This window comes from Cyprinus carpio, unplaced genomic scaffold (assembly GCF_018340385.1).
Source record: "Cyprinus carpio isolate SPL01 unplaced genomic scaffold, ASM1834038v1 S000006466, whole genome shotgun sequence".
NCBI classification, from domain to species: Eukaryota; Metazoa; Chordata; class Actinopteri; order Cypriniformes; family Cyprinidae; genus Cyprinus; species Cyprinus carpio.
The window spans coordinates 332949-354729 of record NW_024879145.1 but is presented as its reverse complement, the minus strand read 5'-3'; the positions used below and the strand labels follow the sequence as shown (position 1 = coordinate 354729).

The 21781-nt window shown below is 36.4% G+C and overlaps 2 pseudogenes; one reads left to right on the top strand and one right to left on the bottom strand.

Annotated features, from left to right (window-relative positions):
• LOC109065629 overlaps window positions 1–3661 on the bottom strand; it is a 150301-nt pseudogene extending 146640 nt beyond the window's left edge.
• Window positions 3662–7121: 3460 nt separating this feature from the next.
• Window positions 7122–21781, top strand: part of LOC109049657 — a 42842-nt pseudogene continuing 28182 nt past the window's right edge.

Sequence of the window (21781 nt, the reverse complement as noted above, 5' to 3'; positions counted from 1 at the left end):
TAAATCTTCACAAGTCTACAACCGAGACAGATGCAGTTATAACCTGTAAATTGAAGGCTATTTGATGTTTTAAAATGATCTAACGGCTGATGCTGCTCCAATTCGTTGATCATTAGTTGTTCTTGATCAAGATTAAATGGATGCATGACTCTTATAAACTTGTTTTAATAAATCTCTTTTGCATTTAATAATAAAGATACAAAACAGGTTAAGTTAAATATTATTATACAAATAATTATAAAATGCTATAGACTGCGAATAAGATTGCAATTTCACATTTTGCATATGCATTACAAAGTTAATTATTTTTTACATGCAATTATAAAAAAATTAAACCAAACAAGATTTGTAATGAAGATAAAATATTAGGGGTGTAATCAGACACTTATCCCACAAGACGAGATGAGACACGAGACTTGGTTCACGAGAATGAGACGAGACAAGATTTTTAGACTTTTTTAAAGAAATTCTCAATGATTAAATATATAAACTGAAAAACACAAAATGCAAAAAATGTAAGTGCATTTTTCAAAAAAAAAAAAAAAAATCAACTTGTGCTTTATGAAATTAAACTCCTATTTTAATTAATTATATATACTCGATAATATATCACACATGGTTAAAACAACAATTACGATATTATCAAAGACCATACATATCGCACACCCTTATACTTTTAAGACTTTTATAATGCATTGTCTTCTTATCGAACCACCAGTTCACATTTACAGCTCTGCGTGTTTGCAGGGTAAAAACGTGTACATTTTTGCACTGGTCTGAACTCTGATCAAAACAACAGGCTTATTGAAAATGCTCATTCATTCTCTGCCAGCAGGTGGGGCGTTTGGTAGAAATATAATTGTTTCCCTGGTAACAGCAGAACACAAAGCAGTGCAGCACCGGACTTTGAATGTGCAGCGCTCATGTTTATTTCATGAAATCATCGCCTTTTGAAGTTTAATCGTCACATTCAGCCATATCGCAATTCTGGTCTTTCCTTCCCCAAATTTAAGACCTCTTGAAATCATAATCAAAATCAAATCAAGATTCTCTTGTACAATTGAAGACTTTTTAAGTCCTTAAATTTGATACAACTAAATTTAAGACTTTTTAGGACTTTTTAAGACCCCGCGGAAACCCTGTATGTAGCCTAGTTCACTAAAATAGGCTACCACTTTTAATGATCCGATGAAAAGTAAACCACCATTTCTTTAGGATAATATAACACATAATTCATATTATATAAATAATACTGCACACCTGTTAAATGTTTCAAATCTAAAATATGGTGTAATACTGTGTAGCTTAGAGAAAATATAAGCACAGGCTCATAGGCTTGACATTTATCCAGCTTGAATTCATTCTAAGAAACGCACATAACTTCATAAGTACTAAATTTTCATCTGTGAATACGAAATTTTGGAATTTTAAATGTTTTTCTTTAATTTTCCCCGACTGCAGCCGTCAAATATAGCACATCGACGAGGCAAAGCTGACTGCTAGCTGCGAAAATGTGATTTGATGTGTTTGTAACTTGTGGTTAAAGTGCCACTCAGCGGTCAAAAGCTGCAAATGCACTTTGCAGACGTAGCGGTGGCAGCACCCACGGTGGTAAAAAGCTCATTCTGGTTGGCCACCTACTGTAGATACATTAAGTTAGTGGAACACAAGATAAACTCAATACAACACAACTGCAGTCCAGTTCAATAAACTGTACTGAAAAAATGTACTAGACCTTAATTACTGTATCTTTTAAACAGAACTGAACTGCAGTTACAACTTACAAGCATGTATTACAGTTAAAAGCATAAGTTACTTTTGTAAGGGCCCATAAGGACAACCATGTCTTATTTTATAGCATTTGTACAACAGAATAGGGTTGGCCGGTATATCGAGTTTGTACCATATATTGATATATTTTTTATAAAATATGGTATAACTTAAGGCAATACTGTTTATATCGATTATCAATATACAATAGTTTGATTCGAGCGCATCTAAAAACCGCGGAGGACAGAGTGAGCTGCTGTGGGGCAAATGCATGATCCAATTTGTTCTAAACATGAGACATGCTTATATTAAGGGCTTTAAAATCACACGTAAGATATAGATAATGTATAGTTTAAAGCAGCTTGACCCGTCAGATGCTCTGATAGACTCATGTGCTGCTGACAGAGATTCTACTTGCGCTGTTTAATGTGTTTGAGATTAGGGGCCCTATCATACACCCGGCGCAATACGGCACAAGGCGCAGCGCAAGTGTTTTTGCTAGTTTCAGCCCGACGCAATTCTCATTTTCCCATCATGCGCTGCGTTGTTTAAATAGCAAATGCATTTGTGCCCATTTGTGCGCCCATGGGCATGCTGGTCTTAAAAAGAGTTGTGTTCAGGCACATTGTTGGCGCATTGCTATTTTAAGGAACTGAAAATAGATTGCGCCATAGACCAACTCAAACCTAGTCTAAAGTCTGGCGCAATATTTTTTCTTTGTTTTTAAGGAGTGCGTTAGTATAGGCAGGTCCACAGCGCGCGTACACGCTGCTTATTACACACAGGGACGCACAGCACAGCAGCAAACAAACTTGCCAAATATTAAAAGTCTAAGGATTACAATGTAAAATAATATTATTGTGTAGGTTGCATAAATATAAAAATGCCTACATGTCATAATGGATAGTCATAAAAAAAACATAGACATAGCTACGGGTTCTGTGCTAGACTAACTGAGACTTGTCAATGCACTTGTATACTATTGTTGTTCTCTCGTTGGTCTGATTGCTTCTATTGTTCTCTGCTAAATGATTAAATGTAAATGTAAACCTACAAGTAATTATATTTTTATAATAGCACTAACCATAAAGTGACTGTAATCGGGTAATCAAAATACAAGTCTGTGCTTTTATCTTAATTTATATTAATTTTTAGTTTGGTGAATTTATCTTCTGCTTTAAAATACATTATTTTTGTTTTTAGATTGCAATGTTCCAATGTTAGAATGTAATGTGATTTTAACAGTTTTTGCACATAATATATTGCCTACATGGTTACATTCACTTTTTTTATTTTCACTTCCTTTAATATGAACATTGTTTCATTGGACAACATGTGAAATATTATTATTATTAATTATTATTATTATTATTAGCTATTATTATTATTAAATACATATTTTTTTTATTTTATCCAAATAGAAAGTCTAGAAATACAGAGATATATATGTTGCTTATGGCAACTCTACATAGCCTATGGTATATCGCAGAATTCCGAGATATGATTTTTTGGCCATATCGTCCAGCCCTACAACAGAATCTGCGATTATCAATACAGTGCATATTTTTTCTGATTACTATACTTACAGCGACGCCACATCCGTTGAATTGTGTCCTGATAGAGAAATATCAAACTCTTAACTTAAGTCAAACTTTTACCACAATATCTACACATAAGATATAAACAAATAGACACGACGGTGTTTAGTCTATAGTATGCATACTTCATGATCTTTAATCGTAAATCGTATTCAAAGGTGTTAAGCTAAACATAAGGAAAACCAAAAATCCAAATAGCAGTTAATTTTTATATAACTACATGCTTATATAAGGAATAAGTTCTGAATTTACCACAAAATATGCAGCCGTTAAAATGTGCAGGCTTATGGTGTCCTTTATTTTTCTTCTTTCACTTTCCTTATTTAGTTTGAACACAGTAACAATCTACTCCCTCTAGTGGCGCTAAAGACACCAAGTCTATAAAGGTGCAGTGCTTTAAGTTGCTTTCGGCAGGAGTGTTTTATATTTTTTTTATTAACAAGATCAAATTACATGTATATGACAAACATTATACATGATATGAACAAACATTATACATGAAATAAACAATTTCACACTAGAGGGGCTGTATACAAATTTATATAAAAATATAAAAGCGTTTACAAACTTTCGTTGTTTTAATTGCTTTTTGTTTCATTATAAACCTGTATAGTATCAATAATGCTCCATTTCCTTCCTAAAATAATATCATCCCAGACAGGAAAATAGTGTTGGCCCAGATCCGGCCCACATCTGGTCCGTGTGAAATCCATGCGAGCCAGATGTGGGCTGGATCTGGGCCAAAACTGCTTGCTGTCTGGGATATATTGAAAATTAGGTTGAAGATTACGCTTTATCAGCAAAACATCTATTATTTACGTTATTAAACCACATATTTTTCCCCTGTGATGTCATGTTTTATTTTCATTCATACCGTGTGTTCAGTCACCGAAAGCAGATTAAAGGAGAAGGGTATTCCTGCACAACCGGAGGCTGCAGTTTCAGGACCGCAGTTCTAGGACCGCAGTTCTAGGACCCGAGTTTTTTTGTGACAGCGCCACCTACCGTACTGGATCAACACTAATTAAAGATGGACGACGTGGACAGCAATCAGACGGTGAGTACCGATATTTAATTAAGTTTATTTTTATAACGTTTAAACGGTGCGAAGTTTACATAGTGAGAACTGCTAACTATGAGTTAATAATTAATTCCCACCAAATTAAGAATTCGTGAGCTAGTTTTTTATTAATTACTACGACGTTAATTCGTGGCCATGATTTCATAAATCCTTGTTGAGTTTTAATGACGAAGTATTATAAGTGAATCTAGCCAGCACATTAATTAAACTTATCAGATGACAAGAGCATGGTTGATGTAAGGTTTGTAAGATTTACCTGCAGCTTAATGTATTAGTGTGAATACTGGCTTAATACTCGTTGTTTTACCATATTTAAGTATAAAATATATTTCATAATTAATATGAAGTGATTTTATGGATTTGGTTAGGCTCATTGTAGGACAGATGATTAAAAAAGGCACTAGGGATATTTTCATGATCTCAAAATATTCTAACAAGTCTTCCTTTCTGGTCCAGATTATCATTTCAGGTCAGAGTACAATATGAATTATTTTTGCACCAATGCCTTGTGCACCATTTTGCTACTGATATTTCTGTTATCACAAAAGTGATTGTTCTCTGATAACTATTTCAGTGAAGTGGAAGAATTTAATAGAAAGATTGACAAACAATTGAGGAAAGAAGGGAGATCACTCAATTGGTGGGTATTGCTCTTATGTACGTACACATTTGAAGTTTGTAATTAGATGTCAGTAACATAAATATTTTGTTTGGCTCTCTCTCTAAAACTCCAACAGTGCATAAGTGTTAAATCATATATATATATATATATATATATTATATATATATATATATATATATATATATAGATAGATAGATAGATAGATATAGATAGATAGATATAAATATTTCAGTTGAATATGTTAAACAAATGTTTTCTTATCTCTCTCTCTCTCTCTCTCTCTCTGTCTCTCTCTCTCTCTCTCTCTGTCTCTCGCTCTCCTCTTTCTCTACAGTTGAAGCCTACAGCCGTTCTATCCATGCAGCAACTGATGGAAAAGGGGTTTGCTTTGGTGCTGTTGTCGCAAAAATGACATATATATATGTATATATATATATATATATTTGTAGCCGTTCTATCCATGCAGCAACTGATTATATATATATATATATATATATATATATACACACTACCGTTCAAAAGTTTTGTGTGGGGGGATCAGTAAGACTTGTAATGTTTTTTTTTAAAGAAGTTCTGCATTTATTTGATCCAAAATACATAAAAAATGGTAATCTTGCAAAATGTTATTATAATATAAAATAATGGTTTCTATTTAAATGTCCTTTAAAATATAATTTGTTTCTGTGATGCAAAGCTGATTTTCCATCAGTCATTACTCCAGTATAAAGTGTCACATGATCCTTTAGAAATCATTCTAATATGCTGATTTATTATTAGAATTATCAACAGTTGTGCTGGCAAACATTTTTTTTGGAAGCTGCGATACTTTTTTCAGGATTCTTTGATGACTAAAATGTTAAAAGGAACAGCATTTATTCAAAATATATATATTTTTAACAATATAAATCTTTGCTATCACTTCTTAATAATTTAACACGTCTTTGCTGAATAAAAGGTTTAATTTCTTTCAAAAAAAGAAAATAGAAATTTACAGACCCCAAACATTTGAACAGTAGTGTATATTGTTGGAAAAGATTTCTATTTTAAATAAATGCTATTCTTTTTAACTTTTTGTTCATCAAAGAATCCTCAAAAAAAAAGCATCACAGCTTCCAAAAAATATTTGGCTGTTCCCAACATTGATAATTCTAATAATAAATCAGCATATTAGAATGATTTCTAAAGGATCATGTGACACTTTATACTGGAGTAATGATGATGGAAATTCAGCTTTGCATCACAGAAACAAATTATATTTTAAAGGACATTTAAATAGAAACCATTATTTTATATTCTAATAACATTTTGCAGTAAGTCTTACTGATCCCAAACTTTTGAACGGTAGTGTGTGTGTGTGTATGTGTATATATATATATGTATATATATATATATAATTTATATATAAATAAACATTCTTGAATCATTCTTGTGTCTTGTCTTGCCTCTCAACAACCTTTAAAATATCAGCTGTAATTTAGTGACTGCATACGCTGATTCCAACTTTAACTTACCTGATAATGAGCTAATTCACCTTAAGGAGGTTAATCAATATACTGTATAATTCAAGAGACTAAGACTTTTAAGGTTCTCCATTTTTTTACAATTGTTTTAAAATTGATATACAGTTTTCATTTATATTTTGTATAAATTCATGTTTAAATTTAAAATTGTGACTCAAAGCACACTTAGTAATTAACCTCTGATGCATTTTAAATCAAAAATCACATTTAAAAACAAATACTAGTGAGATTAATATATTGATGCTATATACAAACATGACTACAAACTAAACCAACAGGGTCCTAGAACTGAGGTCCTGAAACTGCACCCATTGCTATATCATCCATTACGGTAGGTGGCGCTGTCACGAAAAACTAGGGTCCTAGAACTGCGGTCCTAGATCTGGGGTCCTGAAACTGCAGCCTCCGGTTGTGCAGGAACATACTATTGGATTAAAGCACTGCACCTTTATAGACTCGGTGTCTGTAGCGCCACTAGAGGGAGTAGATTGTTACTGTGTTCAAACTAAATAAGGAAAGTGAAAGAAGAAAAATAAAGGACGCCATAAGCCTGCACATTTTAACGGCTGCATATTTTGTGGTAAGTTCAGAACTTATTCCTTATATAAGCATGTAGTTATATAAAAATTAACTGCTATTTGGATTTTTGGTCTTCCTTATGTTAAGCTTAACACCTTTGAATAAAACGGCAGAAGCATTGATGATGAACATGTGTTACAGTTTAACTGGTTACCGTGTTATCTGGGCTGCGTTCAGCCCCGACAAAACGTTGCAAAACGTTTTTTAAACGGAAACGGTGGCGTGTTGAACACCCTGTTGTGATGACGCAAGCGTTGCAACTATGGCAGCTGAGAAGGCCATTCTCTGTGTTCTTTTTGAAGAATTTTCGGAGCCTGATGATATTGATATAAATTCTTGTTTAATACTGCAAAGTACCCTCGATGTTACAGTCACTGCCCTTGCCGTCCAGAATGAAAGAGAACATCTTACCAAATTCTGACTGAAAACACATCTATTTTATCTCCTGGTAGCTAATCAATTCTAATTTAAATTATTTTATTTGTAGTTCTTAATTTTTAAATACCTTGTATTAATTATCATTCTCATTTTTTGTAAAGCACTTCATTACCACTGTGTATGAAATTTGGTATATAAATAAACTTGCCTTGCAATGAAGTTAAAAATATAAACAACTACATCATCATGGTGATATGCTATATATTTACTATAAAACTCTTACGGCAAACATGTCTTCTAATGTCTTCAATTGTTGCATATACCGAGCTGCAGCGGACACATTTGTAAACTACTTTACTAGAACCCATTGTGCGAGGTGTCTCTTTAATACCGCGTGGTTTATATACATGCTGCCGCTGATTGGGCCGACATTTCTGACACACCCACCAAACAAGAGAAAACGCATCTCAAACCCGTTGCACACCGTTGCACACCGTTTCCAGGAAACGTGTCGTTCAACCCGGAAAACGTAGCAAAACGTTGCGCACCGGTGTGAGCTTGAACGTGCCCCTGGTGACCAACTTCCTGGTTCAGGTCTCCGCTCCAGATGTGATGGAACGACCGCAGCAGATTCACCGATTCTGAAATCACAAACTGACGTGATATTAAGCTGTCTAATAAACGCAGACTTGCTCACTGCATGATTTTGATATTCTTGTAAAGATTACAAGTTATTGGTATGATCGCCCGTAGCGGCAGAAGTAGGATAAACAAAAAAAAAAATAATCATAAAGTCTGTGTTGGCGCGGGTTTTGAGCACGCGCCAAAAGACGCGCGCGCCGCGAGACGACAGTATTTAACCCCCGAGCTACCGCTCTAAGATGTTTAATGTTTAGGTCTCTGGATTGAAGACAGGATCGGCGTCACATTGTGCAGCTGCTGAATCAAGGAAATATGACCGTGTTAACTTGTGACCTGTGTTTACCTATTATGAAAATAAACCATAGCAGAACGCTGACTACATTTTATGGTTTATGATGTTAAAGAACATTTCATGACGTCTCAGACAACTGTCCTAGGGCTTTTAAGCCACAAGCCCCAAACTCGGCAGACACCTGTGGGATATAGCGGTGCTGGTTGCTATATCTTTTCAGAGTGATCAGACTTAAAGTTTTTTTTTAATTAATTTTTAAATGTAAAAATACATTACCCATAGACTTACATTATCTGAGAAAAATTGCGCCCCTAGTTGCAATACCCGTTGCATTACCCGTTAGAGATTAAGGGGAGGAGTCGGGTTTCGTTTCACTTTTTAAACCCGTTAAAAATACCAAGTAAATAATACAGTTTCCCTCAAACTGACAAGCTAAACCAACATATCTGATTATTACAGGGGTCAGGGCTTATTAATAATTGATATATCTGGCCACAGAACAGAGAGAAAGACGAGAGAGAATTCATCGCTCCCATCAGCGTTTGGTCTCACAATGGGCTCACAACAAACTCATTTATTCTTGTTCAGGACCTTTTAAAAATAAAATATTACAGCGATTGCACACAATCCACCCATTAGAACATACCAAGAGCTAAAAGCGGGTGTTTTGGGGCTGCTGAAGTTTGAAAATGAAGGATTTGCGTCAGCTATTTTGACAGCGCGAGACCGCACGGCTTCTCGTGCAGTCGCACAGCGAGCTCACAACAAACGAATTTATTCCTGTTTAAGACCTTTTAAAAATAAATTATTACAGCGATTGCACACAATCCACCCATTAGAACACACCAAGAGCTAAAAGCGGGTGTTTTTGGGCTGCTGAAGTTTGAAAATGAAGGATTTGCGTCAGCTATTTTGACAGCGCGAGACCGCACGGCTTCTCGTGCAGTCGCACAGCGAGCTCACAACAAACGAATTTATTCCTGTTTAAGACCTTTTAAAAATAAAATATTACAGCGATTGCACACAATCCACCCATTTGAACACACCAACGGCTAAATTCAGATTTTTGTGAGCTGGTAAATTGTGAAACTTAAACATTTGCAGCAGCCTCTCTGACGGCTCGAGACTTCAACGCTGGCATGGGGAAAAAGGTCTAAAGTTACATACTGAAACTACAGCCTTTTACATGAAAACACTTCAGCGAATCAACACAAAACAGTTAGAAGAACATATTATACGGATGAAAATGAGTGTTTATGAGTGCTTGTGAGATTTTCATTGTCTAAGGGCTGAACATCACATCGATTGCTCTGCGCTCTACACGGTGATGTCTGGCTTTTTGGCGAGAGAGCGGACAAATAAATGCACATTTCATTCACACTGACAAGCCTAAAACAACATATGTCATTATTATCGGGTCAGATCTTATTAATAATTGATGTCTGGCCAGAGATCAGTATGAAAGACGAGAAAAAAAATCACCGCTCCGAGAGAGTGCAGTCCGTTCGTGCTCACAATAAAAGCATTTTTATAGTTTTTTAGGAGCTTTTAAAAATAATATATTACAGCGATTGCAAGCAATCTATCGATTAGAACACAACAAGAGCTAAATTCAGGTGTTTTTGAGCTGTGTGAAAATGAAAGACTATTTGACAGCGCGAGGCGGCCGTTTTCTAAACACTGGAAGGGGAAAAAGGTCTACATACTGAAACTACAGCCTTTTACATAAAAACACTCCAGCGAATCAGTACAAAACAATTAGAAGAATATATTATAGAGATTAAAATGAGTGCTTGTGAGATATTTTTTTGTCTTAGGGCAGAATAACACCTTGCATCGATCTATTGAGTTACAGAGGACGGTGATTCTGACTTTTCGGTGCAAGAAGGGACAAATCACATAAAAGATTATTTCAAAATACATAATAATTGTGCGAATATAAACGAAAACAGCCACGTGAAAATAAACTGTAGAAAAATAAATCGGAAATGGATCATGATACTGGATTTGAATATTTAAAGTTACTGCATTTACCAGCTGCTTTCTGTTTTCAATTTTAATCTATAAAAAACAGAAAATCATTCGTCTTGGCTGCTTTTTTTGTATGTCTATATTTTGTTTTTGTCAATAGTAAATATTATCAAAACAATAACTGTTGTAATTTTGTCATCATTATATAGTTTATGTATTATAATTGCAAAAAATTATTTATCAACTCACATAGTTATCATTCATCACTGCTTAAAAATGTAAGTTGAAAAATAAACTCATGATTAAGCATGAAATAAGATACAGAATCAGTAAATTCGATTTTAATGTGGGTATATTATCAGTGAACTAATCATTAAACATTTGTAATCATTCAAAAAGTATTGGCCCCTTTCATAATGTTGTTCAGAAATGAAGGCCACAATGCTAATGTTATCCACACGATGGCGCCACAGGATAGCAAATACTTCAATATCTGTTCAAAGATTTTAAAAATGTTTCATTTATGTGCATAAATATAAAATGCATATACATGCATCCTATTTTCATAAAGTTTAATAAAGCCTATTATAGTATTTATGCAAAACTGTTATCTCCTAAGTACCATTACTTTTTTTCTTATTTTAATAATATTGACAACATATTTCTCAAGTTATCACACATAAAGTGAAGAAAGGAAACTATATAAGTTATTTATTTTCATATTGTCAATATAATAGTACTCACATAAGGACTCATAAGCTGTTGTCATAGCCTAGGCTTTTTATTAGAACAGAAAACAGCAAGGGTCCACAGAAAAATACTTCTCTAGGTTTTTTATTTATTTATTTATTTATTTATTTATTTTTTTTTTTTTTGCGGCAAGGCAGCTCAAGAACGTTGGACACACAAGTAATGTGGCTCTTTTGCCCCAAGGCCAAGCCAACATCAAAGTTAGTTCACTAACTTTACATTCTAGTTATTATTCTTTTTCTGAGACTAAAATTTCTGACTCTATCTCCTTCTAGAGCTTTAACTCTACAGACTCCAAACTCAGCCCAGATCTTCTGACTGATCTGACTCGAGTTGCTATATCTTTTCTAACTGATCAGACTTATGGTTTTCATAAAAATGAAGATTAAAAATCATATAAAAATCCATAGACTTTCATTGACGGAATGTTCAGATGAGCCAAGCTCCAACTGTCAAAATTCAAATCTAAACAAACTGAAGCCCATTAGACTCAATCAAGCTTCACTTCTATGTACTATTTCTAATCCATTTAAACTCATTCAAACTCATCTATCTAATATTTCTAATCTATCTATCTATCTATCTATCTATCTATCTATCTATCTATCATCTAACTCTATCTAACTCTATCTATCTATCTATCTATCTATCTTCTAACTGTTTCTATCTATCTATCTATCTTATGACTATTTATATCTATCTTCTGACTGTTTCTATTTATCTTCTGACTGTTTCTATCTATCTATCTATCTATCTATCCTAGTCACATGCTAATCATGCTAGAAACATGCTAGTGACATGCTAGTCACTTGCTAATCATGCTAGGAACATGCTAGTAAAATGCTAATCGTGCTAGAAACATGCTAGCGACATGCTAGTAACTTGCTAATCATGCTAGAAACATGCTAGCGACATGCTAGTCACTCGTTAATCATGCTAAAAACATGCTAGTGACATGCTAGTCACTTGTTAATCATGCTAGAAACATGCTAGCAACATGCTAGTAAATTGCTAGCCATGCTAACGACATGCTAGTCACTTGCTAATCATGCTAGAAACATGCTAGCGACATGCTAGTCACTCGCTTATCATGCTAGAAACATGCTAGCAACATGCTAGTCACTTGCTAATCATGCTAGTAACATGCTAGTCATTTGTTAATCATGCTAGAAACATGCTAGCGACATGCTAGTAACTTGCTAATCATGCTAGTGACATGCTAGTAAAATGCTAATCATGCTAGAAACATGCTAGTGATATGCTAGTAACATGCTAATCATGCTAGAAACATGCTAGCAACATGCTAGTAACATGCTAATCATGATAGGAACATACTAGTAACATGTTAATTGTGCTAAAAACATGCTAGCAACATGCTAGTCACTTGCTAATCATGCTTGTGACATGCTAGTCACTAGCTAATCATGCTAGGAACATGCTAGTAAGATGCTAATCATGCTAGAAACATGCTAGTGACATGCTAATAACTTGTTAATCATGCTAGGAACATGCTAGTAACATGCAAATCATGATACAAACATGCTAACAACATGTTGCTAACTTGCTAATCATGTCATGCTAGTCACTTTGTAATCATGCTAGAAACATGTTAGTATCTTGCTAATCATGCTAACAACATGCTAGTAACTAGCTTATCATGCTAGAAACATGCTAGTAACTTTGTTAATCATGCTAATGACATGCTAGTCACTTGCTTTATTAAACTTAAACTTTTCAAACTTTTCAAACTTTCTGTTCAGGCTTTCTCAAGCCAACTTAAAGTTTGTCTTGACGAACTTTTTTATCTAGTTATAAACGCTATCGTTAACTTATATTTACCATAGTAAAAACATGGTATATTTTCTTTAGAGGCTGCTGATGTCTCATCAGATGAATGTAACAACTTCAGTTTCCACTTATTTTCTCGTAGCATTACTTTGGAAACGTGACTTGATTTGAATAAAGTGTAAACGTATAAGATTCTGCTAGCTGAAATACTGCGTATAAACATTACTTTACAAACATGTTAACTTGTTATCTGCGTGCACTAGCTGGTATTTTATTTGATTATACAAGTATTTGAAATATTAACTTTATTCTGTAATAAAAAAATCTGTATATAAATATAATACTTTGTACCTTTTCACAATCAGAATATTATAAGCATAATCTTATACGTTTACACTTCATTCAAATCAAGTCACGTTTCCAAAGTAATGCTACGAGAAAATAAGTGGAAACAACGTTGTTACATTCATGTGATGAGACATCAGCAGCCTCTAAAGAAAATATACCATGTTTTTACTATGGTAAATATAAGTTAACGATAGCGTTTATAATTAAACCACAGTAGCCACAAATTTACAGTTGTCTGAGACGTCATGAAATGTTTTTTAACATCATAAACCATAAAATGTAGTCAGCGTTCTGCTATGGTTTATTTTCATAATAGGTAAACACAGGTCACAAGTTAACACGGTCACATTTCCTTGATTCAGCAGCTGCACAATGTGACGCCGAGAGTCCTGTGTTCAATCCAGAGATCTGGAGCTGAATCAGTGTAGAGCGGTAGCTTGGGGGTTAAATACTGTCGTCTCGCGGCGCGCGCGTCTTTTAACGCGTGTTCGAAACCCGCGACAACACATACTTACTTTGTTTATTTTTTGTTTATCCTACTTACTTCAGCCGCTACGGGCAATCATACCAATAACTTGTAATCTTTACAAGAATATCAAAATCATGCAGTGAGCAACTCTGCGTTTATTAGACAGCTTAATATCATGTCAGTTTGTGATTTCAGAATCGGTGAATCTGCTGCGGTCGTTCCATCACACCTGGAGCGGAGACCTGAACCAGGAAGTTGGTCACCAGATAACACGGTAACCAGTTAAACCGTAACAAAGTGCTTAAATAGATAATTTTTTTACTCTGATTATGTATCATGAAATATGCCTTCTATAGACGAAACGCCGTTGTGCCTATTTGTTTATATGTTATGTGTAGATATTGTGGTAAAAGTTTGACTTAAGAGTTTGATATTTCTCTATCAGGACACATTTCAACGGATGTGGCGTTGCTATACGTTTAGTAATCAGAAAAAATATGCACTTGATAGATAATAGCAGATTCTGTTGTAGGGCTGGGCGATATGCCCCCCAAAAAATAATATCTCGGTTTTTTATGATACCATATGTAGTGTTCCCATAATAATATTTTGCATGCTGTCCAATGTTGTCCAACAAAACAATGTTCATATTAAGGGCATTGAAAACAAAAAAAGTGAATGTCCATGTAGGCTATAAAGGGTTAAAATCTCATTACATTCTAACATTGTAACATTACAATCTAAAAACAAAAGGAATGTATTTTAAGGCAGAAGATAAATTCACTAAACTAAAAATTTATATAAATTAAAACAAAAGCACAGACTAATTGTATTTTGATTACCCCATTACAGTCACTTTATGGTTAGTGCTATCATAAAAATACACTTACTCGTAAGTTTAAAATTCTACATACATTAATTATCCAACTACAAAACCAATTTATTTAGAAAATTTAAAACAAATTAATATTTTAGTCAGAATTATTGCCCTGTTATTCTATTGTGCTCTGTCTGTTTGGCGTGCATGCACATAGCGATGCTCGTTCACCGAAGTCTGTGAAGTTTAGTTGAGAATCGCGTGCAGAAGGCTCTTTTCATTCAACAGGATCATTGTACAGTACTATGCAAACGTTCTGTATCCTTTTATCTCTCTGTTTCCACATTAAAGGTCTGAAATCAATCTCTAAGCACTTGAGAGTGTGAAGACACTGCCTCTAAAATGAGTTCTCCATCTTCTGGATCAAACAGTGATCAACTCATGGGAAATCTTCCCTCTGCATCCAGTGATGCAACAGTGACCTCTGACCTCAGGTAACATGCTAGCCATTTTTAGCAGATGTTTTTAATCCACAATGTACATTCCAGAAGTCTGCAGTTGGTGAGCCACTGGCACTTTATGATAACATCACAGAGGCACAAAATCACTTCCCTGAACTTTAACTTTCACTGTTAATCTTTGTTGACTGAATCCTGTTAATTGAACGATACAGTAAATGTCTGTTGTTGATGATGATGAGACTCGAGCATAGTTATTTTTATAGTAATTGTTCATGGTGTGCTCAGGCCTTAAAGGCATTTTTTGCCCCAAATTAAATTCCTTTCATAATTTATTCACCTTCAAGCTTTTCCAACCCCATAAGACTTTTGTTCATATACGAAACATAAATTAAGATATTTTTAATGATAACTGAGAGTTTTCTGTTTTTCCATTAAAAGTCCACAACACAAAAATAATTTTCTGGAATATCCATATGAATTGAGTGGTTTAGTTCAAGTCTTGTGAAAAGACAGGATTGCTTTATGTGATGAACAGATTTATAATTTTAGGCTTTTGGCAGACCCTCCCACATAGCAAATGTTTTCTGGCCCAGATCCAGGCCACACAATCTCTTTTCCCTCGGCCCAAGTGCTGCAAAGAATGACGGCCCTGAAGTGGCCCAGAACTGGATTAAAGACGAGGGCCACACATGGGCCATAACCGGCCCGAATCTCAGCCAGTTAATCACCCTGAACTGTCTCTGAACTGGGGCAAGGTTTTATTATTGGTGCCAATTCTCAGCCTTAAGTAAACCAGAATCCTCAAATCTGAGCCACACCTGAGCCCAGACCCAATACAGAATCGTAATATTTCATATTATTGCATTGTGTATTACTATAATCGCCATTATTCATTTTGTGACATGCTTTGTTAAGGTACACAAACTATGCCAATAAAGTACATTAAACTGAATAGAAAATCAGACTTAAAACCCACAAATCATGTGCAATAAATATTTATTGCATTAATTTATTTATTTTATAAAAAACAAATCAACTATTACAGAGTGAGTGTATAAAGTATATGAGAAACGTAACAGAAACACGTGTAACTTAATCATAAGAATTTATTGCAGATGTGTCAAAGAGCAATACCAAAGTAGTCCAAATGAGGATACATTGCAGTTGCAGTCCTCTCTGGCAGAATAAAATAGTAGTGCGAGGAGCAGGGCATTATTTAGGTTGTTAAATGCTGAAAATACTATCCTGATCCACTCCGTCAAGGCGCGCGTTTCTTATTCAAAACACGCATCACCAGAAACACAGCATGTCACAATCTATGACGAAACCGGCGAGAGCCAATGAGCGTTTGATATCGCTGCTGTAAAACTTCTTAACAGCAAATTTTTAAATAGTTACTATAGCTACAGAGGAAGGAGATACATATCGCCAGTGACATCACACGGATACAGGGGATTTAAATAAAAAATAAAATACTTTCATGATCATTTTATTTAGTGCTTGTGCATGATACTAAGAAAAATGATGTTGCCCCATGGTTAACCAAATGAATATTACATGATAATGGTTAAATGATCTCTTTCACTCTCTTCATGTAAAGATTATTTGTACCAATAATAATAATAAATTTAATTAAATTTTAATTAAGTTCATTTTTAAGTGGTTTTTTGTGTTGTTGATTTGTTTGATTTTTTTTAGATGATGTTTTTTTATTTTTTTTTTTGTTGTTTTTTAGACTATATTTAAACAATATGACACGTCAGTAAAAATGTATGTGATCATTTAACCATTACAATGCAATATTGTTTTTATCTTTTTATCATCTTGGGTCCCCAGACAGTGAGCAGTTTCGGCCCAGATCCGGATCCAGTTCCAGTCCCACATCTGGCCCGCATGGATTTCACGGGCCGGATCTGGGCCAACACTATGTTGCTGTCATCATGGGTCACATGATATGCTGCCAGATCATAGCCTGATTTGGGCCACATGATCACTGGACTGATCTGGGCCACACTCCTACAATCGGCCCTCATATTGTTTGCCGTGATCCACGCCGTGCCATCTTTGCCACACATGGCCCAGCTCTGGCTGAAAAGGTTACATGCCATTGCCGACAGGAGGCCAGCAGTGCCAGTTTGAGGCCACATTTGGGCCAAGTCTGTTTGCTATGTGGGCTTTTGGATCTTCAGAGTTTTGGAGATGTGGACTCTGAATGGAGGGACAGAATCATTCAGGTTTCATAAAAATATCTTAGTTTATGTTTCAGAGATGAATGAATGTCTTTGTAATCTTTTTAATGATGTTACGGTGTGCACTTGACTTTTTAAAGCATGTCTGAAATGCTGTTTTGCCTTTTGCCAGTATCAGCAGGAGGAAGAGACAGAGTTCAGTATCTCCAAATCCCAGTGGTGTGTCAGTGAAGAGCAGCAGATCCATGGATAAACCCCTTAGATTCAGTGATAGATCAGTGACCTTTGGGCGTCTGTTAGTATGAACATTTACTTCTCAGATTTATTAAATTATACAAAATATGCAACATATGCACTTCATGGGTGCAGATTTCTCATGGTCTCCAGCGGTCCCTGTAACCACTGTCATTGTCGTTTTTCCTGCTCTTTTCTTTTTCATGGGCTGATCAGATCTGTACCGTCCTACTATCAAGCCCACATCAGGCAGAACAAAAATGAAACGGTCCTGCAGACACACACACTGGAAACTGGAGACCTGCAGAGAGTCAAAGAGCAGCACAAAACCAGAATGAAGAACACGTACGTGAGATTGTTTGAGGGAATCAAACTCCAAGAGAATGAAACCCTCCTGAACAGGATCTATACACAGCTCTACATCATAGAGGGAGAGAGTGAAGGGGTGAATGAAGAACATGAGGTTTTACAGGATGGAGAAAACAGCCAGAACAAAACACTCACAAGACACTCCAATCGACTGCAATGACATCTTTAAAGTTCCAAATGAAGCAGGATGTGAGGAGAAAGACCAAATCAAGACTGTTCTTACTAAAGGCATTGCTGGAATCGGAAAAACCATCTCTGTGCAGAAGTTTATTCTGGACTGGGCCGAGGGAAAAGCCAATCAGGATGTAGATTTCATGTTTGTGCTTCCATTTCGAGAGCTGAACTTGATCCGAGATCATCAGTACAGTCTTCACAGACTTCTGATGGACTTTCATCCTGAACTTCAAGATCTGGACTCAAATATTTATGAGGAGTGTAAAGTTGTGTTCATCTTTGATGGTCTGGATGAAAGCAGAATCACACTGATGTTTTCAGACGCTCAGAAAGTTTGTGATGTGACTGAGACTTCATCAGTGGCTGTGTTGATGTCAAACCTCATGAAAGGGGAGCTGCTTCCCTCTGCTCTCATCTGGATCACCTCCAGACCAGCAGCAGCCAATCAGATCCCCTCCAAATACATCCACCGTCTGACAGAAATTCAGGGATTCACTGAGCCTCAGAAGGAGGAATATTTCAGGAGGAGAATCAGTGATGAGCATCAAGCCAGCAGAATCATCTCACACATCAGAAGAGCAAGAAGCCTCCACATCATGTGCCACATCCCCGTCTTCTGCTGGATCTCATCCACTGTGCTTCAGAAGCTCCTGGAAGAAGATCTGAGTGCAGAAATCCCTCAAACTCTGACTGAAATGTACATCCACTTCCTGCTGATTCAGATCAAACATTAGGAAGCAGAAGTATGAAGAGAGAGATCCAGAGAAACTCCTGCAGTCCACCAGAAAAGTGATTGTGAAACTTGCTGAAGTGGCTTTCAAACAGCTGATGAAGGGCAATGTTATGTTCTATGAGGAGGACCTGATTGAGAATGGCATAGATGTCACTGATGCCTCAGTGTATTCTGGGATTTGTACTCAGATCTTTAAGGAGGAATCTGTGATTCATCAGAGGAAAGTCTACAGCTTCATTCATCTGAGCGTTCAGGAGTTTCTCGCTGCCTTCTATGTGTTTTACTACCATATATGCAGCACTACAGAAGTAAGTTTTTGATTCACTGCATAAATTCCATGAAAGAGTAGTTGATAAATCCCTTGAGAGTGAGAATGGACAGCTGGATCTGTTCCTTCGGTTCCTGCTGGGCGTCTCACTGGAGTCCAATCAGAGACTCTTACAGGATCTACTGACACACACAGAGAACAGCTCAGAGAGCATCAGGAGAACCACACAGTACATTAAAGAGAAGATCAAAGATGGACATGGACTCTCCACTGAAAGATCCATCAATCTGTTCCTCTGTCTGCTGGAAGTGAAAGACCAGACTCTGTCCAGAGAGATTCAGGAGTTTTTGAAATCAGACAAACACTCAGAGAAGAAACTCTCTCCTGCTCACTGCTCAACAATTGCCTACATGCTTCAGATGTCAGAGGAGGTGCTGGATGAGCTGGACCTCCAGAAATACAACACATCAGATGAGGGGAGAAGAAGGCTGATACCAGCTGTGATCAACTGCAGAAAAGCTTTGTGAGTGTTTAATCATTTATAACAGTAAAGAGTTAGTTTCTGTTGTTATACTTACTGATACATCTTGAGTATACTTCGCTTTTTTTAATCTTGTAAAAGACATTTGTACTATTGAAATACCAGTTGTAGAATGAATTTAAGAATTTAATTTTTGTCTTTCAGTCTTGTTGACTGTAATCTCACTGCTCAGGATTGTGAAATTGTGTCATCAGCTCTTCAATCCTCAAACTCTGTTCTGAGAGAGCTGGATCTGAGTAACAATGACCTGCAGGATTCAGGAGTGAAGCTGGTCTCTGATGGACTGAAGAGTCCAAACTGTCAGCTGGAGATACTGAGGTCTGAGTTTCATGTCAAGTCATTCACATGATGAGTCATTATTATTTACAGGTTTGGGTTCCACACTAACTTTAAAATTGCCCCGTTACTGTTTCTGTGTGTCTGTAGGTTGTCGGGCTGTATGGTGGCAGAGGGAGGCTGTAGTTATTTGTCTTCAGCTCTGAGTTCAAACCCCTCACACCTGAGAGAGCTGGATCTGAGCTACAATCACCCAGGACAATCAGGAGTCCAGCTGCTCAACCACAAACTGGAAGATCCAAACTGCTCACTGCAGACACTCAAGTATGTGGGACAGCAATTGGGTTTTACTCAAGATCACTAATACTGATCATCTTAGTTTGGTTCAGGGTTTGAAATTAACGCCAACCAACCCGCCAAACATCGGTGAAATCAAACATCAACTCACTACTAGGGGTTGAATGACGTCAGATTTTTGAAGGTGGCTGTTATATTGTTAAAGGGATAGTTCACCCAAAAATGAAAATTATGTCATTAATGACTCACCCTCATGTCGTTCCAAACCCGTGAGACCTCCGTTCATCTTCGGAACACAGTATAAGATATTTTAGATTTAGTCCGAGAGCTTTCTGTCCCTCCATTGAGAATGTATGTACGGTATACTGTCCACGTCCAGAAAGGTAATAAAAACATCTTCAAAGTAGTTCCATGTGACATCAGAGGGTCCGTTAGAATTTTTTGAAGCATCGAAAATACATTTTGGTCCAAAAATATCAAAAACTACAACTTTATTCAGCATTGACTTCTCTCCCGGGTCTGTTATGAGCGCGTTCACAACACTGCAGTTTAGTGATATCTGGTTCACGAACTAATCACTCGATGTAACCGGATCTTCTTGAACCAGTTCACCAAATCGAACTGAATCGTTTGAAACGGTTCGCGTCAACAATAAGCATTAATCCACAAATGACTTAAGCTGTTAACTTTTTTTTTAACATGGCTGACACTCCCTCTGAGTTCAAATAAACCAATATCCCGGAGTAATTCATTTACTCAAACAGTACACTGACTGAACTGCTGTGAAAAGAGAACTGAAGATGAACACAGAGCCGAGCCGAGCCAGATAACGAACGAAACATTGACTCGTTCTCGAGTCAAGAACCGGTTGCATCGGTTTTCGGATCACCGGTAGTGATGGGAAGTTCTGTTCTTCTCCGCGAACCGGTTCTTTCGGACAGTTTGATTCAATAAACCGGTTGCCGAAAACGGTTCACCAGTTCTTTTGCGCTCGACGTAATGACTTCATTGGCGATGATTGCCCTTGATTCAAGCCTTCGGTTTACCTGCGCTCATAACATTAGCACAGAATCAGTTCAGAATCAATCACCAAAAGAACCAGTTCAGTTCAGACGCACTGTGTGTCAGTCTGCTTCACGCATGCGCAGTATCATCAGCTCCTCGGTTCTCGAACCGGACGCGTCCGACAGAAAGGGTTCTTGACCTCGTTTATTTGAACTCAGAGGGAGTGTCAGCCATGTTAAAAAAGTTAAAAGCTTAAGTCATTTGTGGATTAATGCTTATTGTTGACGCGAAACGTTTCAAACGATTCAGTTCGATTTGGTGAACTGGTTCAAGAAGATCCGGTTACATCGAGTGATTCGTTCGCGAACCGGATATCACTAAACTGCAGTGTTGTGAACGCGCTCATAACAGACCCGGGAGAGAAGTCAGTGCTGAATAAAGTTGTAGTTTTTGATATTTTTGGACCAAAATGTATTTTCGATGATTCAAAAAATTCTAACGGACCCTCTGATGTCACATGGACTACTTTGAAGATGTTTTTATTACCTTTCTGGACGTGGACAGTATACCGTACATACATTCTCAATGGAGGAACAGAAAGCTCTCGGA